The sequence below is a fragment of the Bos indicus x Bos taurus genome, chromosome 11 (assembly GCF_003369695.1).
Source record: "Bos indicus x Bos taurus breed Angus x Brahman F1 hybrid chromosome 11, Bos_hybrid_MaternalHap_v2.0, whole genome shotgun sequence".
In the NCBI taxonomy this organism is placed as follows: domain Eukaryota; kingdom Metazoa; phylum Chordata; class Mammalia; order Artiodactyla; family Bovidae; genus Bos; species Bos indicus x Bos taurus.
Genome location: NC_040086.1, coordinates 45,335,423 through 45,363,107, shown reverse-complemented (window position 1 = coordinate 45,363,107; position 27,685 = coordinate 45,335,423). Strand labels below are relative to the sequence as shown.

At 45.0% G+C, this 27,685-nt stretch overlaps 1 pseudogene; it reads right to left on the bottom strand.

Annotated features, from left to right (window-relative positions):
• Positions 1-5,080: 5,080 nt before the first annotated feature.
• On the bottom strand, positions 5,081-21,286 carry LOC113900824 (annotated as a pseudogene).
• Positions 21,287-27,685: the final 6,399 nt, after the last annotated feature.

The following is a 27,685-nucleotide window of genomic DNA, read 5'->3' as shown; positions in this document are numbered from 1 at the left end:
ACAGGGAGGGAACAGAGCCCTGCCTGTCAACAGAAAATTGTATTAAAGGTTTACTGAGCATGGCTCCACCCATCAGAACAAGACCCAGTTTCCCCCACAGTCAGTCTTCCCCATCAGGAAGCTTCCACAAGCCTCTTATCCTTGTCTGTCATTGGGTGAGCAGAATGAAAACCACAGTCACAAAAGACTAATCAAACTGATCACATGGACCACAGCCTTGTCTAACTCAATGAAACTATGAGCCATGCCATGTAGGACCAGCAAAGATGGATGGGTCATGGTGAAGAGAATCCCTTAGAAGAAATGGAGTAGCCCTCATAGTCAACAAGAGTCTGAAATGTAGTACTTGGGTGCAATTTCAAAAATAACAGAATGATCTCTGCTTGTGTCCAAGGCAAACCATTCAATATCATAGTAATCCAAGTCTATGCCCCAACCACTAATGCTGAAGAAGCTGAAACTGAACAGTTCTATGAAGACCTACAAGACCTTCTAGAGCTAACACCCCCAAAAGATGTCTTTTTCATTATAGGGGACTGCAATGCAAAAGTAGGAAGTCAAGAGATACCTGGAGTAACAGGCAAATTTGGCCTTGGAGTACAAAATGAAGCAGGGAAAAGGCTAAGAGTTTTGCCAAGAGAATACACTGGTGATAGCAAACACCCTCGTCCAACAGCACAAGAGAAGATTCTACACATGGACATCACCAGATTGATTAAATATAATCAGATGGATTATATTCTTTGCAGCCAAAGATGGAGAAGCTCCACACAGTCAGCAAAAACAAGACGGGGAGCTGACTGTGGCTCAGATCATGAACTCCTTATTGCCAAATTCAGACTTAAATTGAAGAAAGTAGGGAAAACCACTAGACCATTCAGGTATGACCTAAATCAAATCCCTTATGATTATACAGTGGAAGTGACAAATAGATCAAGGGATTAGATCTGATAGACAGAGTTCTTGAAGAACTATGGACGGATGTTCATACACTGTACAGGAGGCAGTGATCAAAACCACCCCCCCCTAAAAGAAATGCAGGATGGCAAAATGGTTGTCTGAGGAGGCCTTACGAATAGCTGAGAAAAGAAGAGAAGCTAAATGTAAAGGAAAAAAGGAAAGATACACCCATTTGAATGCAGAGTTCCAAAGAATAGCAAGGAGAGATAAGAAAGTCTTCCTCAGTGATCAGTGCAAAGAAATAGAGGAAAACAATAGAATGGGAAAGACTAGAGATCTCTTCAAGAAAATTAGAGATACCAAGGGAACATTTCATGCAAAGATGGGCTCAATAAAGGACAGCAATGGTGTAGACCTAACAGAAGCAGAAGATATTAAAAAGAGGTAGCAAGAATACACAGAAGAACTGTACAAAAAAGATCTTCATGACCCAGATAACGATGGTAGTGTGATCACTCACTCAGAGCCAGACATCCTGGAATGTGAAATCAAGTGGGCCTTAGGAAGCATCACTCTGAACAAAGCTGGCGGAGGTGATGGAATTCCAGCTGAGCTATTTCAAATCCTAAAAGATAATGCTGTGAAAGTGCTGCACTCAATATGCCAGCAAATTTGGAAAACTCAGCAGTGGCCACAGGACTGGAAAAGGTCAGTTTTCATTCCAATCTTAAAGAAGAGCAATGCCTAAGAATGTTCAAACTACCTCACAATTGCACTCATCTCACACACTAGTAAAGTAATGCTCAAAATTCCCCAAGACAGGCTTCAACAGTATGTGAACTATGAAATTCCAGATGTTTGAGCTGGATTTAGAAAAGGCAGAGGAACCAGAGATCAAATTGCCAACATCCCTTGGATCATAGAAAAAGCAAGAGAATTCCAGAAAAACATCTACTTCTGCTTTATTGACTATGCCAAAGCCTTTGACTGTGTGGATCACAACAAACTGGAAAATTCTGAAAGAGATGGGAATACCAGACCACCTTAACTGCCTCCTGAGAAATCTGTATGCAGGTCAAGAAGCAAAAGTTAGAATCAGATGTGGAACAAAAGACTGGTTCCAAATTGGGAAAGGAGTATGTCAAGGCTGTGTATTGTCACCCTGCTTATTTAACTTATGGGTAGAGTACATCATGTGAAATGCTGGACTGGATGAAGCCCAAGCTGGAATCAAGATTGCTGGGAGAAATATCAGTAACCTTGGATACGCAGATAACACCACCCTTATGGCAGAAAGTGAATAGGAACTAAAGAGTCTCTTGATGAAAGTGAAAGAGGAGAGTGAAAAAGTTGGCTTAAAACTCAACATTCAAAAAACAAAGATCGTGGCATCGGTCCCATCACTTCATGGCAAATAGATGGGAAAACAATGGAAACAGAGACAGATTTTATTTTCTTGGACTCCAAAATCACTGCAGATGGTGACTGCAGGCATGAAATTAAAAGATGCTTACTCCTTGGAAGAAAAGCTATGACCAACCTAGACAGCATGTTAAAAAGCAGAGACATTACTTTGCCAACGAAGGTCCGTCTAGTCAAAGCCATGGTTTTTCCAGTAGACATGTATGGATGTGAGAGTTGGACTATAAAGAAAGCTGAGTGCTGAAGAATTGCTGCTTTTGAACTGTGGTGTTGGAGAAGAGTCTTGAGAGTCCCTTGGACTGCAAGGAGGAGATCAAGCCAGTCAATCCTAAAGGAAATCTGTCCTGAATATTCTTTGAAAAGACTGATGCTGAAGCTGAAACTCCAATATTTTGGCCACCTGATGCGAAGAACTGACTCATTGGAAAAGACTCTGATGCTGAGAAAGATTAAAGGCAGGAAGAGGAGAATACGATAGAGGATGAGATGGTTGGATGGCATCACCGACTCGATGGACATGAGTTTGAGCAAGCTCTGTGTGTTGGTGGTGGACAGGGAAGCCTGGGGTCACAGAGTCGGACACGACTGAGCGACTGAACTGAACTGAAATACTGTCATATTTTCTGGAAGAATTGACCCCTTTTGCCATTGTAATCCCTCTGTCTAAGCTAATAATCTTCTTTCTTTGCTCTGAGGTCCACTCTGTCCTAAACTGAATTACCCACTCCTCTTTCTTTCACTTAGTGTAGCATGTTTTACTCTGTTCCTTTGCTTTTTGGGGCAGGGGCGGGGGGAGGGTTAGAAATTGTTTTATTTGGGAAAAGTGCCCCTTACAAAAGGGTAGCTGCAAAATACAAAGACCTCTGCAACAATTACAGTTTTTTTTTTTTGTCTTAACATGAAAAGAATGAGTGATATCCGAGGCATCAGAGCAGTAGATGGACACATCCAGGGCACCTCCAAGTTATTTTTGGGAAAGAGAGCAACAAAATGCAAAGCTAAAATTTCTGATCAAGGGATTCTCCTAACAATCTAACATTAGCTTATCTTGTGGATTACCACCCTCTGTTTTCCCTTTTAGTGGACAAGCCTGACTTACTATACTGCCAACCAATGACTCCACTACAGGAAACACCTTAGAACATAGATTTGAATCACACTGTCTAGCAGAAAAGGTTGGGGATGCAATGAGGCAAATATCCGCAAAAAAAGGAACACAAAAACCCTCAAATGAGGACAAAGGCTTGTCAAAAAGTGCTTGGACTGGGAAGTCTTGGAGATCATACAACATTAAACACAACTGCGGACCCAAGCCCTAGATTGTATTAATACATGGGATACCAGATAGTGTTCACTTCTATGGCTAAGCCCGTTCCTCTGTTTATACAGACAGAGCTAGCTCTGCTCTATTAACAGCTAACAATAAACTGCTTTGTTTTTTAAGATCTATTTGCCCCGTGAGGCTGAAACCACTAAACTGAGATTTCTCGCTAAGGCTGCAAACACTGCACCTATGCGAATGTGAAGCTTGTCACGTAGTCACACTCTCACATCCCAAGTCCATCAGCCTTGGGAGTCAGTTTCCAACTCTGCATTATTTTCTTCCACTCCCGTCTTTCATACGTGTTCTTTTACAATTTTCCTTTCACCCTAGACATGGTAGAAATCTCAAATACATTCACACCTGGTTCTGGTTACCCAGTAGTATTACTTGTGTGCAATGAAACAAGAGACCAAAACCACAGGGTGAGTGCACGGGGGCGGGGGTGGGGGAGCGGGTAGGGGGTGGAAGGCAGGACAGGGACCAGATAGAAAACACAGATGTGCAGATTTCATCGGAAACCAAGTACCCACCTCCCAAGTTTAGAGCAGAAGGCAGTTCCTTGCTACAGTTCAGATCCTTTACCCATCAACCCGATTCCTGGACCCCCAAAGCAGGAGCCAGTGCTGTTACTTCTGAACCCAGGGTCCTCAACAACGAGTCCTGGAAATCCAGAAACGCTCCCCTCGAACTGTGTAGCCCTGGTGGAAAATATGACGGGACAAACCTACACTAACTGTCTAGACAGTTAAATTCATGTTACAAAAAAACTAACTTGCAGATTTATTTTTGTAACTTTTTTAAACAGAGAAAACAACATACTCCTGGGGGAAAGGTGAGGGGTTGAGAAGACAGGCCTTGGGTAAAGATGACTACTACAGCACCTGGAGTTGAGAGGCCTGCCTAGGAAAGCGGCCCTGGGCTCGACCACCACCCTGGAGGCCCACTACCATCTGAGGTTCGGCAGATCGGTTCATGCACCCCGCTGAGCTGCTATAGATCCAAGTCATAAAAATCCTCCAGCTCATTGTGAAACAAGTCCCACTCATCTTCAGAGTCTGTCAGGTTATCATCCCCACCTGCAGCTAAAAGCATAAGCAGCATCTTGCCCAGCTCAAAGGTGACAACCTCCTCTTCATTGTTAAAAGGGTTGCCGTTCTCTCATTCCTGGATGAGCTCCCAGAAGTGGTTCCTTCACTGGGCCCGGTATCTGCTTGCTGTTGCTACTTTCTGTCTCTGTGACTTCTCTCTAGGGCCATCAGGGTACTGCTGCTGCTGCTAAGTCGCGTCAGTCGTGTCCGACTCTGTGCGAACCCATAGACGGCAGCCCACCAGGCTCCTCTGTCCCTGGGATTCTCCAGGCAAGAATACTGGAGTGGGTTGCCATTTCCTTCTCCACATCAGGGTACACATGCTTGTAAAAACAGTTTGCTCCAAATGGGCAGCTCCCAGGGCCTTCATCAAAATACCTGCCCACCTTGTTGCTCATTGCCTTGTTGCTCCTTGCATTTCTGAATGAGTTTCTGCTTCTCTTCTTTCTCCTCCACCCAGTACTCACTTGAAATGACAAAGTTAGATGTGATCCAGCTTTCTGGGCAGGACTTTACGATCTTGCTCTCAAATTGCTTAGCACTCCCCCACTTGCAAATACACTTGAGACAGTAGGTGTGGTTGCAGTTGGAGAGAATCCCGAAGTGGCACTCGCTGGGGTTGGCTTTCTTGTAGACTACCTCCATGCAGATGCCACACACCATGTCCTTGCTGCTCTGCACCGTGAACAAAATCTCCATGTCCTTCTCATTGGCCTCGATGCAGGATTTTATATGCTGTGACCTCTGGGCAGCATCCATAGGATGGAGGACCTGCAGCTCACACATATCACACGTGTCTCCATGCAGATACGCAGAGTTCTCCCCATAGTGGCCACCCCCCCACTGCGGCATAGGGCGAGAGCTGCTTCTTGGTCTCCACTGCACTTTGCTCCTTCTCCAAGTCTTCCTTGGTCACTGAGCCCTGCAGGGGGGCTTCAGTGGAGGAAGGGGCAGTCTGGTCACAGTAGGGCTGCCCTGGAACAAACTCGATGGTGTTCACTCAGTCTTCTGAACCAGTTCCTACAGTTGCAAAATTTGAATTTCTTGACTCAGCCTTGCCCGTATTCATTTCAACGGTTGGTCCAACTGATGAGAGACTCCAGGAAGCAGCAAGGGATGACTTTGCAGTTAGATCTGTAGCAGTTGCTTCTTCCTGTTTCAGTGGCTTGCTATGTTCATATCTGGAGTGGTCTCTGTAAATACAGTACCCTCACTGAAAATGCTTGCACACTATACCATATGGACTGTCAGAGAGGTCGTGTGAGTAGCGACAGTTGTCTCCTTCCTTACAAACCCCATGCCTGAAATACCATCAGGGTTTCTGGTTTGTTTGTCATGCCTTTTGTCTCTCAGTCTTCACATGATATCCCTCCTTGCCAGCCCATCTCTACATCTGCAGGTGAACTGCTTAGTCCAGCCGTTGTCACTGCCTATTCCTTTACCTTTAATCCAGCTGTGTTTTCATACTCGGTATTGCAGTTTTAGAATTTAATTGTATACTCACCTTTACCTTTACTTTGCATTTTCATGTTAGTAATTAGCCTCCGTTCACTTCAGCTTGAAGAACTCTTTCAACGCTTCTTGTGAAGCAGGACCAGTGGTGATGAACTCCCTCAGCTTTTGTTTGTCTGGGAAAGTCTTTCTTTCTCCTTTTTTTCTGAAGTACACATCTTCTGGGTAAAGTATTCTTGGTTGGACTGTCTTCCCTTTCTTCATTTTGAGTATGTTATTTTGCCGTCTCCAGATTGCAGAGTTTCAGCTGAGAAATCTAATTGGAGCCTTATCACATTTTCCTTACATATGAGGAATTTTTCTTTTGCTGCTTCTAAAATTCTTTCTTTGATTTTTATTAATGCTCTCTTCCCCCCGACATGCATGCTCAGTTGTGTCTGACTCTTTGTGACTCCATGAACTACAGCCCACAAGGCTCCTCTGTCCATGGGATTTCCCAGACAAGAATACTAGAGTGGATTACCATTTCCTTCTCCAAGGGATCTTCCCAACCCAGGGATTGAACCTGAGTCTCCTGCATTGGCAGGTGGATTCTTTTACGACTGAGTCATCTGGGAATCCAGTGCTATCTTGGAATAGACTTTTTTGGGAACTATGAATTTCATGAACTTGAATGTCCAAATCTCTCCACAGCTTTGGGAAGTTCTCAAGAATTAATATTTTAAATGCGCTTCCTCTCTTCTCTTTCTGGGACTTCAGTTACTGTAGATGTTTCCTTTAATTGTCTCCCATGGTTCATGTATACTTTCTCCCCCTCTGTCCATTCTTTTATTTCCTTTGTTTTCTCCTGAAAACAGGTCAAACTTCCAGTGACCTGTTTTTGACTTCTCAAGGTCTTTTTCTTCTACTCGGTCAAGTCTGCTGTTGCTCCCTAGGGCATTTTTCACTTTATTCCCTGTAGTTTCCAAGCTCCAGAATTTGTTTACTTCTTTTTTATAATTTCTATCTTTCAGTTAAGTTTCTCATTTTGTGTGTGTATCAGTTCCTTGATTTTGGACTGTCTTTTTGTGTTTTCTTGCAGCACCCTGAGCTTTCTTAAAACAACTGTTTTGAATTATTTATCTGGCAAATCACAGATCTCCGTTTCTTTGGTGGTGTCATGTTTCCTTGTTTTTCCATGCTCCTTAAAGTCTTGCGTTGCTGTCTTTGCATTTGAAGAGTCACCTCCTCCAGTCTTTACTCACTGGCTTCAGAAGACTAACACCTTCCATCGGTTTTGCTCAGGATTCTGAGACTTCTCAGTCTTTTCTATGGATATCCTTGCTTCACACTTCTTGTTTCCTTTTGGAGGGAATTCTTAGAATTGTGTTCTTTGGGCTTTCCAGGTGACACAGTGGTAAAGAAGCTGCCTGCCAATGCAGGAGACCTGGGTTCAATCTCTGGGTGGGGAAGATCCCTTGGAGAAGGAAATGGCGACCCAATCCAGGATTCTTGCCTGGGAAATCCCATGGACAGAGGAACCTGGTGGGCTATAGTCCATGGAGTTGCAAAGAGTTGGACATCACTGAACGATTTAGCACACCTGTATCTTTAGATCCTGCAAAACTGAACTTCATGCTTCCCCTCTGGTGGTGCCAACTGCTCAAGCGTGTGTGTGTTTCTCCCAGTCTTGCAGAGTCTGACTGGCTTTCTACATGTGCTCACCAGCCATCTGCAGAAGCTCACACTTTCCTCCCCTGGAGGCACGCCCAGGGAGCCAGGCACAGGGTGTGGCACGTGGAGGTGCTTGTGGACCAGCGGGGGTGGGGGGAGGTTGCAGGCAGGGTGTCCCTTGTGGCTCATGGGAGTCTTCCTGTTGGAGATGATGAGGTGAAGAGCAGGGTCTGCTTCCCTCTGTCGCTCTCTGAGAGCTCTGGCTGCTGTCCTCCCAACCGCTCCTCACCCCCATCATGCCACACGCTGCGGTGTTCTGCAAGGGATGCGGATGAAACGGGCCTCCCTGGCAGTGCTGTGCACTGACCTGGAAGAAAGGCATTCACTCATCTCCTTTCGCTTTTCTCCTGAGAAAGATCGTGGACCTCAGTCCTGGCCGTGAACTGTGACCCTCGGGGAAGAGGTGACTTGGTAAAGTGGTACTGTTCCTCTTACTAGTGTGCCCAAGGCTCAATGTTTGTGCCAGTGACATGTTGGAACCCTTCTGCACTTCCACAAAGGTTCTCTCACTGGTGGGTAATTATTAAAATTGGTGTTCAATACTTTATATTTAAAATGGGTAACCAACAAGGACCTACTGTATAGCACATGGAATTCTGCTCAATGTTATGTGGCAGTCTGGAGGGGAGGGGAGTTTGGGGAGAGTGGATACATACACATGTATGGCTAGTCCTTTTGCTGTTCACCTGAAACTATCACAGCATTGTTAATCAGCTATACCCCAATACAAAATAAAAAGTGTGTGTGTTTTTTTTTAATTGGTATCCTTTGTGGAGAAGATTTTTAGAAAATACCCATTCCACCATTTTGATGATGTCTGTCTACCATACCTGCTCAGTCATTTCTAATATTCCCCTTAGGATAAAGAATGCTGAGATGAGCACTATTGTGTCTAAAGCCTTTCCCTACATCCAGGATTATTTATCTAGATTATTTCTTCAAACAGACATGACTCACTGCAGAGGAAGAGCAGTTATAAGGGTACCAAGACATCCTGCCAAACCACCCTCCTGAAAGGTTCTGCCAATTTTCAGTTCTGCCACCACGAGGCAATCCTGTTTCTTTAATTTCCCTCCTTATCACTGAGAATTACCTGAAAACATCTGCTAATTTTATGGGTAGTTTCCTGTGTTTTCTGATTTCAAGTTTGCTCATAGTTTCCCACTTGTCCTCAAATAGGTAAGCTTGCGTATCTATAAGGCACGGAGAAAGTACTTCTCACTTTGCTTTTGTTCAGTGATTGTTAACATAAAAAATTAAAAACACACATTGTGTTCCTTTCCCTGTGATGTATACAATTATTTGTATGTGTGAGTGCGTGCTAAGTCACTTCAGTTGTGTCCGACTCTGTGTGACCCCATGGACTGTAGCCCTCCAGGCCCCTCTGTCCGTGGGATTCTCCAGGTGAGAATACTGGAGTGAGTTGCTATCCTCCAGGGGATCTTCCTGAGCCAGGGATCAAACACAAGTCTCTTATGTCTCTTGCATTGGCAGGCGGGTTCTTTACCACTAGCGACACTTGGGAAGCCCAAAATTATTTGCATACCCATTTTCAAATGAAAATCACTAGCTGGTTATCTCAAAAATGAACCAGTGTTCGATCAGACATCATTAGTATTCATACCAGAACCACCATGATCTTCATCATGAAACATCAAGATGCCCAACCTGCAGGAAGAGTTGGAACAGAGACAATAACTCTAGAAACAAAGAGCACAGCACTTTAAAAGTCCCATAAAAGCACCCATTTCTCTTTCTGCGCACCTGCTTTCACTGGTGCGTTCAAATTGAAAGGCGTTTATAGCGAGCCCCGGAGCAGTGCAGGCCAGATGTGTGAGACAGTCATTGCCTCAGCCTTCGGCTTGCCTAAAGAATTGTAGGTGAGAAATGCCATTTACCGTCTGCCATGGAGGGAATAAGGGCAGCTCTTGTCTTTTGTGCATCTCCAAGTCGTTCCTTGCTCTCATGCTTTGGCACTGGTATCTACACAAACACGGCAAGATACGTGATCTGGGGAGACAGGCTCCAGTAAGGATGAGCATATGTTAACGGTTTTAGCCCAAACAGTGTTTTTTGTCTTCTGTCTTTGGAAATGGTCTCCGTTCAGGCTTGCCACCAGTCTCTTGGGGTAAGAGGGCGCCTTGGAGGAGACAGAGTTGAGCCCAGGAGAGCCTGTGGGTTTGTAGTTGGACTTAAACCCAGGATTCTCTTTAAACCCAGGGTTCTCCCCCTTGTGACGCCAGAAAGTCTGTCTCATTTCTCATCTGAGATCCAGGGGCAACACCTTAATTCTGATGCTCTTTCCTTGGTGGCTGGGGTGGTGCTGTGCCTTCAATGGGTTTCTTTAAATTGCACAGATTTACACCTCCATCCAAAGGACCCCTTTTACCTACTCAGTGGCACAGTCCAAGGATGGGGATGAAGTGGGTGTGGAGCTTTTCATCTCGTGGGGCTGCATATATTTGACTGGTAAAAATGATGTGATTTGCAATTCATCTTTAAAAAAAATCATTATATGATGATTTAAAAAAAATTCTTATTTTTTTTGCAGCACTGCATAGTAGGTGGGATCTTAGCTTCCCGACCAGGGATCAAACCTGCACCCCACGCATTGGAAGCACAGAGTCTTAACCACTGGACTGCCAGGAAAGCCCCTGCAATTCATCTTTGTATGAGACAGCAGCCTTAGTCAGCATCAGTTGGAAAGCTAGTCGGGCAGGAATCTCTGTTGCCAGGATTCAGATCTAGTTTCATTCAGCTCACTTTCAGGTGTGTAGCATCTCTGAGCACGTGGCCAGCCATGCTCACTGTGGCCCAAGGGGCTCTGGCCACTGGGCCTGCAGAAAGTGGAGGGCGGTTGGAGGCGGCTTCCACTCAGCAGAGGGCTGGCGTTGTGGGCACCTGGATCTTATTGTGGGCAGATGGAGATGGCCTCTTTAAGAAAGAAAACAACAGAAATTAGTGGTAGGAAAAGTCTAGACTGTGTCATAACAGAGGCTGATCCTGGCTCCACATTAATTTGCTTTTTGTTTTGAGGAACCTTCTTAAATGCACTGAAGATTCTCTCAAGGTCTGTCTTCTTATCTGAACAACAAGGATAAAAAGTCCGATACATTGCAAAGTTTTTCTGTATCAAATGAGATAATAAGTGGGAAATGTGTGTGTACTCAGTTGTGTCCAACTCTTTGCAACCCCATGGACTGTAGCCCACCAGGCTCCTCTGTCCATGGGATTTCCCAGGCAAGAATACTGGAGTGGGTTGCTGTTTCCTTCTCCAGGGCACCTTCCTGACCCAAGTATTGAACCTTCGTCTCTTGTGTCTCCTGCTTTGGCAGGCAGATTCTTTACCACTGAGCCACCTGGGAAGCCCAATTAGTGGAAAATGCTTGGTAAAATCAAATCTGTGTGCAAGCTGGTATGTGGGTATCTGCTTCCCTAAATCTTATATCCTCTTGCCTCTGCACTGAGACTTTTCACCCTCCTTCCCCAGGTGCGTTGTGGAGTTCCTTCAGAAATGTTAGGCAACAAGTTCTAAATCTTGACAACATAAAAATAAAAATTTACAAGGCTGGGAAGAGAAAACAAAAAGAATAATAAGGTGCTAATGGCATCATGTTTCATAACAGGGGGTAATTCCATACTCTAGAATGGAAATGTCATGTTGGGGAGTTTGTAATTTCCTCGATTCTGTCTCATTGAAACAAAAATTTGAAGCGACGGACCAGCATTACAGCCCTCGGACAGACCAGCGTTACAGCTTTCAGATGGACCCGTGTTACAGCTCTGTGTTACAGACCAGTTTTATTTAGAAAGTAAAGGAAAGTGCATTCTCAAGGCATGAGGGCATGACGACCCAAAAGACGCAAAGAGAAGAGGGGTCCCGGCCCAATTTTGGTTCCTCTTTTTATGTTTTTTCTCCTCCCTCTGGGCCTGCCCTATGTAAATTGGGCCAGCCAGGAGTGCTGTTTGTTTTTCCTGAGGTCCTCACTCCAGTCCTTGGACCTTCCTTTGTTCAGTTTTCGTGGGCTTTTCCCTTCCTTGCCTTTTAGCCACCGCCATTCTGGACTTCTTTTCTAACTACCTAATAGAAACATAACTGAGAAACTACCGAAAAAAAAAAAAAGAATGAAAAGAAACGTTAGGTGAAGGTGATTCTCTCTGGAAGGCCTCTTAGAGGAGTCAGCTCCCCGGGGTAAACACTGAGGTGTGCAATACAATATTCTTCTTCCTGTAGTGTTAGTGTCTGAATTGGGGTAACTCACACCCCTTAACTCCTTGCATCTCTGACACAGGAGGAGAGAATTACCTTTGCACTAGTCTCCCCTTCTGGGAGGAAATTGTTGTTTTGTGGTTGGCTAGAATTAGGCAGAAGAAAAGAAGACATTAGTAGCCTGCATGGCAAGACATAAAATGGGATTTGGCCCCTCAATCTATTGTGAAATTAGGAGACCAATAAAACAGAGAGCAGAGAACACAACTCACAGAAGGGAAAGATGGATGTGAGCAGATGGTAATGGGATGACTGGTGGATGCAACAGCCTGAGAGCAGAAATTGTGAGAGTGTCTCCTAATTCAGGACTCAGACTGTACCTGGAAGTGTGTTTTCTTTAGGACTATGTGGTTCAAGGGCTTCCCTGGTGGCTCAGGGAATCTGAGAATCTGCCCACAATGTGGGATACCTGGGTTGGAAAGATTCCCCTGGAGAAGGGAATGTCTACCTCTTCCAGTATTCTTGCCCAGGAAATCTCATGGACAGAGGAAGGAGCCTGGTGGGCCACAGTCCATAGGGCCACAGAAGAGTTGGGCATTACTGAGCAACTAACGCACCCAACATGCTTCAAAGTCAAGTTTTCAAGCTAGGTTTGAAGCTGAATCCAGTCTCTGTACCCCAATACAGATTTAATTCTCGGAGACAGAGTTTTGGATGAAGTCGAAAAGAATAACTTTATTGCTTTGCCAGGCAAAGGGGGCCATGGCTGGCTAAAGCCCTACAAAACTGTGTCTTGCCCTGGATGGGTAGTGAAGGGTGTCATAGTCAAGGTTCAGAGAGGGTGGTCAGCTCTGGACATTCTTCTGATTGGCGGGTGGTGAGGTAAGTGGGAGTCAGCATCGTCAGACTTCTGGTTCCAACAGGTCTGGCGTCTCCTTGCTTGTGGGCAGCAGACAATTAACCTCTCCCACCTGGTGGGGGTTTCAGTGTCTGCAGAGCAGCTCTAAGGTACTGTTGTGTGTGTCCCTTGACAGGGAACCAGGACCTGCCCCCAAGGCTGCACTATAGTTTCTTGACTGCTCTTCCCTTGTCTCTGTATCCCCTCTCTTCTCTAATTAGCAACTGTTTGAACTGGCTCTTTGGAACTCAGGGAAGGTCCTAGAGGCTGAATGCAGCCTATTTCCTGTAATCAAGAAAGCAGGGTCGGGGGGAAGTGGGGGACTGAGAAAGGCTTTTGTGCCCACAGGATCCTACACAGTACCAGGTTTTAAAATAAACAAAGCAAGAATGACCCTGGACTGGGCACAGGGTCATTCCTTCCAGCTATTCACTCAGTGGTGCTTAAACTTCCTTTTAAAGAATCTTTACATTTTGATCTACTTTTAAGCTTGCAGAAAAGGGTTTCTGTATATCCTTTAACCCCACTCCCCTAAATGTGAACATCTTGCCTACTGTTAGAACAATTATGAAAACTAAGGCATCAATGTTAGCATAATACAGTTAACAAAATAAAGACTTGATTCAAATCTCATCCATTTTGACTCAGTGACTGATCTTGGCAAAAAAGGGTGAAAGCTGAGTAAATGGACATCCCTGAGACAGGATCAGTGGCCCAACCATCAAGGCTGAAGGTGTGGGTTTACCTGCTGAAAAAGACCCTGATGTTGGGAAAGACTGAAGGCAGGAGGAGAAGGGGGTGCAGAAGGAATCAACAGACGATGAGATGGTTGGATGGTATCACCAACTCAATGGACTTGAGTTTGAACAAACTCTGGGAGATAGTGAAGGACAGAGGAGCCTGGGATGCTGCAGTCCACGGAGTCGCAAAGAGTAGGACACGACTAAGTGACTAAATGACAGCAACAACGTCTTGCTGGAACTGAGTGTCCTCATCCATAAAAGTATAAATGGGCGAGCTGTCCTCCAAGGCTCTCCTAAGCTCCACAATGTTACTGTTTTATATTCTACTCTGTGAACATAGGCAGCTTGGACTATTTTTGGAGGGAACGTGGGCAGGAAGTCTATTTGGGAGGCAATAAGTACATTTTGAAATTTGCAAACCTATCAGCAAAAATGCCATTTGTCGCCTGCAAAGACTTACTGGTTGATTCAGTCTGGCCTATACCTTGATGCTGTACGTGGTATTACCGTTTGCTGATTTCCTCCTATTTATTTATGTGTACATGTAGTTATTAGATTCTCCCAGTGAAGATAGGATTTAAGGTGGAATTTCTGCCAGCCTTCAACTTTCATAATTTTTATCCACAGCACTAGGTGGCGATGTTGTATTTTTAAAATCTTTTTTTTTTTTTTTTTAAGAGGCAATCAGTGATGGGTGAGGTGCTAGTTAAGAATAATAATTAAGTTTCCAATTTTAGCTCATTTTGGAATCATATTTCCTTATCATTTCAAATGCAACAAGAACCCTTAATTCTTAGGAGTTGATGTTTGTTGTTGTTCTTCAAGATAACAGTCCCAATATGGAAGTAAATTAAATTAAAATCTATCCAAAGGTGAAACAGGAATTTGAATTTTCCCTTAAAAGGGAATTGAGAATTTATGCTGACAGTATTTTGTGAATCAGCAGAGATGTTCTTATTCTTATGGAAGTGTGTGCCAAACCTAGGATTAGCCGTGTGTTTGTTTGTTTTTTAGTATATCTGTTTTCAGTGGAAAAAAAAATGCAATTCTAAGAAGCAAAGAAGATTTGGGGTCATTATATCCTTATGATTTGGGAGAAAGAAGGACATAAATCTATCTGAGAGATAACTCTTTGAGAACAATTAACCAGGGTATTGCTTACTAGAAAGATGGTGAGTGCCAGAAAGAAAGAGAATTACATGAGACCAAGGGTATGATGAGATGGCAGAGGATGAGATGGTTGGATGGCATCACTGACTCAATGGACAAGAGCTTGAACAAATTCCGGGAGACAGTGGAGGACAGAGGAGCCTGGTAGGCTGTGGTTCATCGGGTTGCAGAGAGTTGGACACGACTGAGCGACTGAACCCCAGCAACAAAGAGTATGATAAGTATCCACAGATACAGGCTCTCAAAATTGTTAATTTAGAGAAGTCATTTGTGAGTTCATGATCTGAGATCGGTTTTCTACAAGCTCTGTTGTGTTGACACTGGGCAGATGGAAGGAGGGTGGATGAGGCGGTGCTAATCTTTTTTGCTCTGTCATTTAAGTCATGAGTCTTTAGTTACTGTTAAACACACAGCAACCAGAGTTGTGGAAGGACATTGCCTTCAGTCAGTTCAGTCCCTCAGTCTTGTCTGACTCTTTGCAACCCCATGGACTGGAAAATTTTGAACATTACATGAGATGAGTGCAGTTGTGCAGTAGTTAGAATAGTAGAGTTTGGGAGGACATTTATGGTGCACCATGCTGGCTTCAAAGCTAGGGTCAGCAAGGAGATCCAACCAGTCCATCCTAAAGGAAATCAGTTATGAATATTCATTGGAAAGACTGATGCTGAAGCTGAAACTCCAATACTTTGGCCACCTTATTCGAAGAACTGACTCATTTGAAAAGACCTTGATGCTGGGAAGGATTAAAGGTGGGAGGAGAAAGCGATGACAGAGAATGAGATGGTTGGATGGCATCACTGACTCAATGGAAATGAATTTGAGTAAACTCCGGGAGTTGGTGATGGATAGGGAGGCCAGGCGTGCTGCAGTCCATAGGGTCACAAAGAGTCTGACACAACTGAGCAGCTGAACTGAACTGAACTGAACCAGGCCTTCCGTATTTAGATTTATCTACTAAAAGGGAATTCCCATCTCTTAGGAGTGCTGTGAGAACTCAGTAAATGAGGATTAAAAAAGAGTAAAGTACAGCACTTGGGACCTAGTAGTGACTATCGTTGTTCTGCTTTTTTCCTAAAGGTTGATCAAGAATGACCATAAGTTCACCTAACTTGAGTGACTGGGCAAGTGAGGTATAGCTGTCAAAAGCCAACTCAGACTCTAAAAACGATCACAACTGTATTTTAATTTAATGAATGCTTATATCTTTCCCTATTTCTTATTGCAAATACAAAAGTTGTTTTACATTCAAAATGAGTCCTTGTCCTTTAAAAACCCAAGTGAATCTCTCCTCCACAAATAAAGAGCAAAACAAACCAATAAAAACTGCCAGTGTGTGAAGTGCCAATATGTGACTCTATAAGCAACTTAATCCTATAATAAGTGTTTCTAAAACTGCTCTGACTTAGATATTCAGAAATTCCCAAGAGAAAGAATATGAATATAAATGTGAAAATTTGGTTTTTATTTGATTTCCCAGACTTATTTAATGTTTAGTTGTAAAGTCTGCTGTTGCTGCTGCTAAGTCACTTCAGTCGTGTCCAACTCTGTGTGACCCCATAGACGGCAGCCCACCAGGCTCCCCTATCCCTGGGATTCTCCAGGCAAGAACACTGGAGTGGGTTGCCGTTTCCTTCTCCAATGCATGAAAGTGAAAAGTGAAAGTGAAGTCGCTCAGTTGTGTCCGACTCTTCACGACCCCATGAACTGCAGCTCACCAGGCTCCTCCGTCCATGGGATTTTCCCAGCAAGAGTACTGGAGAGGGGTGCCACTGCCTTCTCCAGGATGTAAAGTCTGCTGCCGCTAAGTCGCTTCAGTCGTATCCGACTCTGTGTGACCCCATAGACGGCAGCCCACCAGGCTCCCCTATCCCTGGGATTCTCCAGGCAAGAACACTGGAGTGGGTTGCCATTTCCTTCTCCAATGCATGAAAGTGAAAAGTGAAAGTGAAGTCGCTCAGTCGTGTCCGACTCCTAGTGACCCCATGGACTGAAGCCTACCAGGCCCCTCCATCCATGGGATTTTCCAGGCAAGAGTACTGGAGTGGGTTGCCATTGCCTTCTCCGAGATGTAAAGTCTAGGTGAGCATAAATCATTTCCATTTACTTTGATTGAACAGGTAAAGATGAAAGGATGCTAGAATCTATGGTGCTACACAATATTCATCAAAGTGACTAAAAAAAGTGAAACTTTGTTTCATATATGAATTTAAATTTTGTTAGATTTTTCAAGTTTTGTTTAGACTATTGTTTCATTTATATGTGTTTGGATGTATGTATACATATATATGTATATATATAAATGTATACATATATAGATGTATATGTACATATATAGATGTATACATCTATATAGATGTGTATATATATGTATATATATGCACATGTATACATATGTATACATGTATATATATACACACATATATATACATCTATATAGATGTATATATATACATGTATATATAGATGTATATATATACGTCTATCTATATATATACATATAATTGATGGCTCCTAGAAGCAGTGCCTGTGAAAGAGGTGAGTCTTCTCACTGTCATACAGAAGAAAACACACTCTTTCTACTTTTTCTAAATTCTCGGTCTCATACTTTTTTCCTTTCATGCTCTAGGTGATTCTCCCTGTTTGCAAAGAATCTGTTTGCTCTCAGATAGACTGATATTTTTTTCCCTCTAAAGCATATGATTTGAAATAGTGAAACCTTGAGTTCAAAAGGGACTTGCCTGGTGGCTCAGACAGTAATGCGTCTATCAATGTGGGAGACCTGGGTTTGATCCCTGGGTCGGGAAGATTCCCTGGAGAAGGAAATGGCAATCCACTCCAGTACTCTTGCCTAGAAAATCCCATGGACAGAGGAGCCTGGTGCAGGCTACTGTCCACGGGGTCACAAAGAGTTCAGAAGGTGCTTTCTTGCCAGTGTGACAAAAGTGCTGAGAAGCCCAGGCACCCTAAGTAACTGGGATAGGAAGATGGAATCCTTTGTTATGAAAGGAGGGGCAGGGAGCTGTGTCACTAAGGTACAGAGAAGTCATGATGGTGATGGTGGTGGTGAGGATGATGGTGATGATACTGGGGATGATGGTGAAGGAGGGGATGATGATGATGATTACTGAGAGTGATGATGGTGACGGTAGTTGTCGTGATGATGGTGCTGATGGTAATGTGGATGCTGCTGATGGTGATAATGGAGATGATGGTGATGGAGGGGATGATGGTGATGATTACTGAGAGTGATGATGGTGACGGTAGTTGTCGTGATGATGGTGCTGATGGTAATGTGGATGCTGCTGATGGTGATAATGGAGATGATGGTGAAGGAGGGGATGATGGTGATGATTACTGATAATGATGATGGTGCTGGTAGTTGTCGTGATGATGGCGCTGATGGTAATGTGGATGCTGCTGATGGTGATAATGGAGATGATGGTGATGGAGGGGATGATGGTGATGATTACTGAGAGTGATGATGGTGACGGTAGTTGTCGTGATGATGGTGCTGATGGTAATGTGAATGCTGCTGATGGTGATAATGGAGATGATGGTGAAGGAGGGGATGATGGTGATGATTACTGATAATGATGATGGTGCCGGTAGTTGTCGTGATGATGGTGCTGATGGTAATGTGGATGCTGCTGATGGTGATAATGGTGATGATGGTGATGTTGATAGTAAGGATGACGATGATGGTTATGCTGGAAGCCAGATGCTCCCCTGGGGGTGCTTACTGAGCCTCTAGCCTGTGCCTGACATCAGGTCTGCATCAGTGTTCCTGGGTCATCACAGTAGTTCTCAACTAGAGATAGTCTCACCTCTTCCCCGTCACATGATATGTGACAATGCCTAGAAACACTTTTGTTTGATTTGAGGGGAGGGCAGTGCTGGTATCTAGTGGATAGAGGTCAGGGATGATGCTAAACACCCACAACGCACAGAGAAGCCCCCATGACCAAGAACTTTGCAGCCCAAGTATCACTTGTGGCCCTGAAGAGGGGTGACCCCTCGCCCTGAAGAGGGTGCTGACCCATCAGTGTGTGGGTTGAGACTGTGAGGTGATCATGGACATCTGGGCCCAGGTAAGCACTTCAGGATTTCCTGTAATGGAAAGATACAGTTTTTTAGTCTTTGCTCTTTTTTCTGACAATTCTATTTTTTTAAGTCACACCAATGTATTTATTTATGTATGTATTTTTGGCTGTGCTGGGTCTTTGTTGCTGTGAGTGGACTTCTCTCTGGTTGCAATGAGTAGGGGCACTCTCCAGTTTTGGTGCTTGGGCTTCTCATTGCAGTGACTTCTCTTGTTGCCGAGCACAGGCTCTAGAGTGCACGGGCTTCAGTAACTTTGGCAGGTGGGCCTCAGTCGTTGAAGCTCCTGAGCTATAGAGCACAGGCTCAGTAGTTGTGGAACATGGGCTTAACTGCCTCCTCTCCCTCCCTTTGCCCCCTCCTCTGGCATGTGGGATCTTCCCATACTAGGGATTGAACTGATGTCCCTGCGTTGCAAGGTAGATTCTTAACCACTGGACTACCAGGGAAGGCCCCTCTTTGCTCTTTTTATCAGTGTGTCCACAAGATATGAAAGCTCATAGCTTTTAAAGGCTTTTTAAAGGCTATTTTAGAAGGCTTCAATAATCTTTCTAAGAAAATTGCACGATGAAACAATGTGTGCTACTGATGTTACATGATTGCTCTAACATAATGTGAGCTGTCATTCTGATGAGCCTGTTAGAAATAATTGGTGTTTTACTGCATGTCGAACCAGAGAGACGTGTTTTTTAAAACCAGCATTTTCAGTAGAGGATGTGTTACATTGCAGGCTGTGGACACAGGCTGGTGGGTGAAAACAGGCACTTGCTGACTTCATGGAACCACTAGTCTCAGGGCAAAGTCACCCATGACTCAGATAATAACCTCGGTCAACGTGGAGTTGCAGCAGACTCCATGCTGTGATGGAGAAGAGCCTGGTCTCCAGGAGCAGAAGGTGGAGAGGGGTTGGGTAGCAGGTCAAGAAGGGCCAGTGTGTGCTGTATTCAAAGTGGGTCACCAACAAGCACCTACTGTACAGCACAGAGAACTCTACTCAGTGTCATGTGCCAGCCTGGATGGGAGGGGGCTTTGAAGGAGAATGGATCCATGGGTATGCATGGCTAAGTCCCTTTGCTGTCAACTTGAAACTGCCACAACATTGTTAATGGGCTATACCTCAGTACAAAATAAAAAATTAAAAAAAAAAAAAAAAAGGGCCAGTGTAGCTGGGGAATGGGGTATGGCTAGAAGGTGGGGTATGGCTAGAAGGTAGAGTTGGGGAGTGGACGTGGGGGCAAGTCCTGCTAGGATTGGAGTTGCTTAGTTGCTAAGTTGTGTCCAACTCTGTGACCCCACAGACTGTTAGTCCACCAGGCTCCTCGGTCCATGGGATTTCCCAGACAAGAATACTGGAGTGGGTTGCCATTTCCTCCTCCAGGGGATCTTCCCAACCTAGGGATCAAACCCATGTCTCCTGCAGTGGCAGACTCTTTACCACTAAGTCACCAGGGAAGCCCTAGGACTTTATCGTAAAGTAGTGAGAAGCATTACTTTAATTGGAAGCATGTTATAATTGGTTTTTCTTTTTTCTTTTTTTAAAAAGTCACTCTAGCTGCAGGATGGAGACTGGATTGGGGAAAATCATTTTATTGTTCTTATTTCCATTATTTAAGAGATCTTTTTACATTTATTTTTATAGTTAAGAGATCTTTAAATAATGGAGATAAGAATAATAAAATGTTATTCCCCAAACAGCCCTTGGTCACATGAAACAGAGACCTTGCCTATAATATCTTGAGTGTAAGGCTGGATTCATAACTGGTTGAGTGTTTGGAACCCAACATGAAAATTCTAAAAGCAGTGTCCTGAAGGTGTTGCAAAGTCTGAGTTGGGGCAAGTGATGTAAAACCAAAAATTCAGGGTTTTGATGAAAAGCAGAAACCAGGTTGGGCAGGAAGGCAAGAAATTCAATGATGGAGGACACATGAGCAGGAGAAGGGGAGAGCCTGGAGGGTCCGATAGGCGGGCATGTTCCCTGTGGCTGTCCCTGGACACAGCAGGGCAGGTTCCCTTCCTCAGATGACCTCTCTGTCAGACGACCTCTCTTTCAGGAAGGGTGGGAATCAGAGGCTTCTTGAGTTTGAGTAATAAGCCCTCTTACTTGGGTCGAGTAAATTTCCAGTATGGAATATGAATTTCCCAAACCACCATCTCAGCATCTTCCCCACTGTGCCCATGCAGGATCGGCTGTGGTGTCGCCAGGCTTCCAGCATCTTTGTCTGAGAGTCTCCAGATTTTCCCCTGGGACAGGCTGCCAGGGTGCATGCGGGAATAGGGGGTCCCAGCGGGTTGGGAGAGGAAGCAGTTGGAGAGACAGGTCAGATGCCCACGCAAGCAACAGTGAAGTGCAGAGGCCAGAGAATGGGTGATCTCGTCGCCCCAGGGCTGTTTGTTTCAAAGTTAAATAAACCATATGAGACTGGGTTTCCCCACGCTATTGTTCAAACTCACCTGCTTCCAGTAGTGAGGGCTTTCTTCTTCCGTACTGTTCCTCCTCTCTGGTCAGCCAGGCCCTGCCCTCTGCATATTTCGAAGGGGACACTTAATGTCCTGGGCCATCAGCGTGGGGCTGTCTTCCCAAGAAGGCCTCCCCACATACAGGAGGCGTCGTGCCCACCGAAGGGGAGGTGTTCGAGGCACAAACCATGCAATTCTGTGACACACAGGTCACAGCAACTCAGCTGGGGGGCTTCTGATGGCACTCGGGGAAACGGGGCAGCCTGTCTGGTGACCTGCTGGTTGACCCACAGGGCATGTTGCCCCCAGGGCCTCCCTCCTCTGTGATGGGCAGGACCCACAAGTCTGCATCTGAGTGGGGAGTGCATACAGCTGGGGCTGATCATCGTGGGTTCCTTCTGCTCCCTGAGAGGTGGGGTTCTGTGTCCTTTCAGTGCTGCACCCCCATCCCTGCTCCCCAGTACCCCGGGATCTGTCCTCCCATCTCAGTGCCTGACAGCTTCCTCCACTGACCCCACACCCTCCCTTCCCCCAACCCGCCACTGCAGCGCCCACCTGTCTTCCTGGGAAAGGAGCTCTCATCTCTCTCTCTGCCACGTTTCACTTTATGGCTATGGCCTCTGCTCCTTGCAGGCTTTTCCCTTTTGATAATTTTCAGTCATTTTGATCATCATGCCCTTTATCTTATGATCAAGGTTCACATCTGGAAGTTTAAAATAGTCAGGACCCATGGAAAAGAAAAAATACAGAAATTAATCCCCCAGGAGATTACTTCTGGATAGGTTATCACTAGATACCTGGCTCTCTTGCCCTCCTGGTGAATTCTCGAGGGGTCGGCCCTGTTTGTTTTTTTTTTTTTTTAATGTATTTACTTTTAATTGAAGGATAATTGCTTTAGAATATTGTGTTGGACTCTGCCATACATCAACAAGAATCAGCCACAGGTATATCCATGTCTTGTCCATCCTGAACCCCCCTTCCACTTCCCAGGTCATCCCACCCCTCTAGGTTGTCACAGAGCCCCGGTTTGAGTTCTCTGAGGCATACAGCAAATTCCCACTGGCTACATACATACGGTAGTGTACATGTTTCCATGCTACTCTCTCAATTCATCCCACCGTCTCCTTATCTTGTTCTCTGCCTTTGCCCAGCTCCTGACACTGTGTCCAACCCAAGATACCAAGTAAACATTCATAGGATAAATAAACAGACCTTTTCATTTTTGTGGGCGTTGTTTTATATCAATTAGGATAGTTTTCAGCTGCAGGGAGCTGAATCATTACCATGGAGGCTTCACCAGACGAGGGGGCAACCCTGGATGGAGCAGCACCCCGGAGTTGCCAGGCAGCCTGGTGTTTCGCTGCTTGGCTCTCTGCATGAGGCTTATGCAGTCATGGTTGCAAGATGGTTGTGCCACCTGCAGGCAGGATAAAGAGAAGGTCCAGGGGTAAAGTCAGATGAGTCCGGACCTTCTCATTGGGAAATAAGTCACTTTCTCAGAAGCTTCACTAGTGTCTCAGTAACCAGCTATACCATGTGGTGTCCTTTTTTTCAGGGAGCAGAAATCAAGTTATTTTATTTAGTCCCAGCACATTGTCCCCTGGGTTCCTTTGGCTTCTGCTGTAGTCATAAAGGCTGTCTTGGTGGTGACACATTGTATTAATTTAGTACCTAGGTTTTCAATTTATAAAAAAATAATGTCTTTATGTTCTTCAAGAAAATTAGAGATACCAAGGGAACATTTCATGCAAAGATGGGCTTGATAAAGGACAGAAATGGTATGGACTTAACAGAAGCAGAAGATATTAAGAAGAGATGGCAAGAATATACAGAAGAACTGTACAAAAAAGATCTTCATGACCCAGATAATCACGATGGTGTGATCACTGACCTAGAGCCAGACATCCTGGAATGTGAAGTTAAGTGGGCCTTAGAAAGCATCACTACGAACAAAGCTAGTGGAGGTGATGGAATTCCAGTTGAGCTCTTTCAAATCCTGAAAGATGATGCTGTGAAAGTGCTGCACTCAATATGCCAGCAAATTTGGAAAACTCAGCAGTGGCCACAGGACTGGAAAAGGTCAGTTTTCATTCCAATCCCAAAGAAAGGCAATGCCAAAGAATGCTCAAACTACTGCACAATTGCACTCATCTCACATGCTAGTAAAGTAATGCTCAAAATTCTCCAAGCCAGGCTTCAGCAATATATGAACCGTGAACTTCCTGATGTTCGAGCTGGTTTTAGAAAAGGCAGAGGAACCAGAGATAAAATTGCCAACATCTGCTGGATCATCGAAAAAGCAAGAGAGTTCCAGAAAAACATCTATTTCTGCTTTATTGACTATGCCAAAGCCTTTGACTGTATGGATCACAATAAACTGTGGAAAATTCTGAAAGAAATGGGAATGCCAGACCGCCTGATCTGCCTCTTGAGAAATTTGTATGCAGGTCAGGAAGCAACAGTTAGAACTGGACATGGAACAACAGATTGGTTCCAAATAGGAAAAGGAGTACGTCAAGGCTGTATATTGTCACCCTGCTTATTTAACTTATATGCAGAGTGCATCATGAGAAACGCTGGACTGGAAGAAACACAAGCTGAAATCAAGATTGCCGGGAGAAATATCAATAACCTCAGATATGCAGATGACGCCACCCTTACGGCAGAAAGTGAAGAGGAACTAAAAAGCCTCTTGATGAAAGTGAAAGTGGAGAGTGAAAAAGTTGGCTTAAAGCTCAACATTCAGAAAACGAAGATCATGGCATCTGGTCCCACCACTTCATGGGAAATAGATGGGGAAACAGTGGAATCAGTTTCAGACTTTATGTTTTGGGGCTCCAAAATCACTGCAGATGGTGACTGCAGCCATGAAATTAAAAGACACTTACTCCTTGGAAGGAAAGTTATGACCAACCTAGACAGCATATTCAAAAGCAGAGACATTACTTTACCAACAAAGGTTAGTCTAGTCAAGGCTATGGTTTTTCCTGTGGTCAGGTATGGATGTGAGAGTTGGACTGTGAAGAAGGCTGAGCGCCGAAGAATTGATGCCTTTGAACTGTGGTGTTGGAGAAGACTCTTGAGAGTCCCTTGGACTGCAATGAGATCCAACCAGTCCATTCTGAAGGAGATCAGCCCTGGGATTTCTTTGGAAGGACTGATGTTGAAGCTGAAACTCCAGTCCTTTGGCCACCTCATGAGAAGAGTTGACTCATTGGAAAAGACTCTGATGCTGGGGAGGGATTGGGGGCAGGAGGAGAAGGGGACGACAGAGGATGAGATGGCTGGATGGCATCACTGACTCGATGGACATGAGTCTGGGTGAACTCCGGGAGTTGGTGATGGACAGGGAGGCCTGGCATGCTGCGATTCATGGGGTCGCAGAGTCAGACACGACTGAGCGACTGAACTGAACTGAACAAAGAAGAATTTTATAAGCATAATGCTAGCATGGTAGTTTTGAGAAGCATTTTGGAGAAGACCTTAAAGTTCGTTTCCTTAAAATAGGAGCCTGGAAAGAGTTTTATTGAGAGTATTAAAGGCTGCAGCTTAACCCAGATGCTCATTTCTCTCAGTCCTCACAGAGGCTGGATGTCCAGGATCAAGCATTGGCAGGTTTGGCTTCTCTTGAGGCCTCTCTCCTTGGCTGTGGATGGTCACCTTCTGTGTCCTCATGTGGCCTTTCCTCTGTACACACAGTCTAGGTATCTCTCAGAAGTGCATCTAAATTCTCTCTTCTTCTAGGACACGTATCAGGTTGGATTAGGGTCCACCCTAATGCTTCACTTTAACTCGATCACCTCTTTAAAGGCTCTCTGTCCATGCTGAGGTCCTGGGGACACGATGGCAACATATGAATTTTTAAAAATAACTTTATCTATTTATGGCTACACTGAAGTCTTCACTGCAGCATGGGCTGTCTCTAGCCGGGGCCCGGGGGCTGCTCTCTGTCTGTGGTGTGCGGGCTTCTCACAGCAGTGGCTTCTCTGGTTGCACCCACTCTCCTCCCCACCTGCCCCTTTGTCTCCTTGAAGCCACGTTGGCTGCCTGGTTTGTATCCTTCTCTTTTTCCTCGAGGATCTGTTGCTCATTTACTAATACCTACCCAACTATGTGTGTGTTAGCCACTCAGTCATGTCTGACTCTTTGCGACCCCATAGACTGTAGCCCTCCAATCTCCTCTGTCCATGTGAGTTTCCAGGCGAGAATACTGGAGCAGGTTGCCATTCTCTTCTCCAGAGGATCTTCCTGACCTATGGATCGAACTGTGGTCTCCTGCATTGCAGGCAGGTTCTTTCCCACCTGAGCTATCAGGGAAGCCCTGACTATAGGTACATTTTAAGATTAATGTCTATTTTACAAAAATAAGATCTCAGATGAATTGCCTGCATATTCGAACACACATTTTCCTCATCCTCATTCCTGATCCCCCACTTCTTTGTGAGCCTTCTGTCTCACAGGTGCTCAGAGTGTGTCTGCTTGCTTTGTTAAGCTCAAGTTCTGTGCCAGTTGAGATGCTGTGTTGCATCAACGTCCCCTCTGTGGGTATTCTGTCCTTGTCCAGCAGTGCCCTGGCTCCGCTTGTCTATGGAAGCTAGGGGTGGGTACTCTTGGTGGACAGAAGCCCCATGGGGCTTCCTCAGCACTCTCTCCACACACAGCAAACTCGTCCAAATGTCAGTGAGTCAGAGGACAGGTCTATACATTGTTATTCCTGGTGATGCCCCATCTGGGTCACTGTTCACATTGACCCTGACCTTGGTTTGGAAATTCACAAAGTGCTTCCCTGGCCTTTTGACCCTTGTCGCTGCTTCTCACAAAGCTAGAGACTTGTTCTTTGCTCCTCTCTGGAGACACAGACTTGTGACTTTTCCTCCTGCAGAGCCCACCAGGCCCCTCTCTTCCCACCTGCTGGCCGCCCCCATGCCCTGGTCTCCAGTCAGAGAGTGAGCACCACTCAGCTGCACCCACTGGGAGTCAAGGTGGCTTCTATTAAAATCATGTTCCAGTCCTTAAATGAAACATCATCAATTTGGGGAGGCTTGGGCAGCGGAGTGGAACACTGGTGTGTCATTCTGATTAGAAAATTTTCCACTGATGGAAATATTCCTTCTGTAGACCTCGACCCCACAGAGTGATATGGTCTCTGGTTGTCATGTTCAGTTCAGTTCAGTCACTTAGTCGTGTCCAACTCTTTTCCACCCCATGGACTGCAGCATGCCAGGCTTCCCTCTCTACCACCAACTCCTAGAGCCTGCTCAAACTCATGTTCACAGTGTTGGTGATGCCATCCAACCATCTCATCCTCCATTGTCCCCTTCTCCTGCCTCAATCTTTCCCAGCATCAGGGTCTTTTCAAATGAGTCAGTTCTTCACATCAGGTGACCAAAGTGTTGGAGCTTCGGCTTCAGCATCAGTCCTTCCAATGAATATTCAGGACTCATTTCCTTTAGGATTGACTGGTTTGATCTCCTTGCAGTTCAAGGGACTCTCAAGAGTCTTCTCTAGCACACAGTTCAAAAGCATCAATTTTTCAGCGCTCAGCTTTCACGTTATGAAATATTAATCCAAAAGGGCAAAGCAGATATTTCTGGTTGTTCAGACTTTGTTGTTGTTGTTCAGTCTCTTAGTCATGTCTGACTCTTTGTGACCCCCATGGACTGCAGCATGCCAGGTCTCCCTGTCCTGCACTGTCTCCTGGAGTTTGCTCAAACTTATGTCCACTGAGTCGATAATGCTATCCAACCATCTTGTCCAAACTTAATAACACACTAAATGAGTTGCAACCATGTATATAGAGAAAATGAGTGAATGGAAATGCATTATGCTATTATAAGAGTTTCGTGAAAACTTAAGATTTTATCTAAAATACCATGTGAAAAGTGGACTTATAATGAAACTGTGTAGAGGGAAGAGTTGCCGAATGACCAAAAAAATAGATGAACCATCAGAAAGCTCTCCACGGTGGCACCATCTCCAGCGGTTGCTTTTGGTCACTAGCTGACTTGCACCTGTGTCCACAGGGACAGTGTGTCCCAGCCACGGCTCAGACCTGGTCTCACCGGGTATGGCATTGCCCCAGGCGGGGTTGAAGGCTGAGATCCAGAGACTGGCTCATCCTGCAGCCAGGTATCCTGTCCTCTTGAGCAGGGAGTCTGAGCCTGCAGGTGAGGATGGGATGGGGTGATAACTGGGGTCACCCTGGGA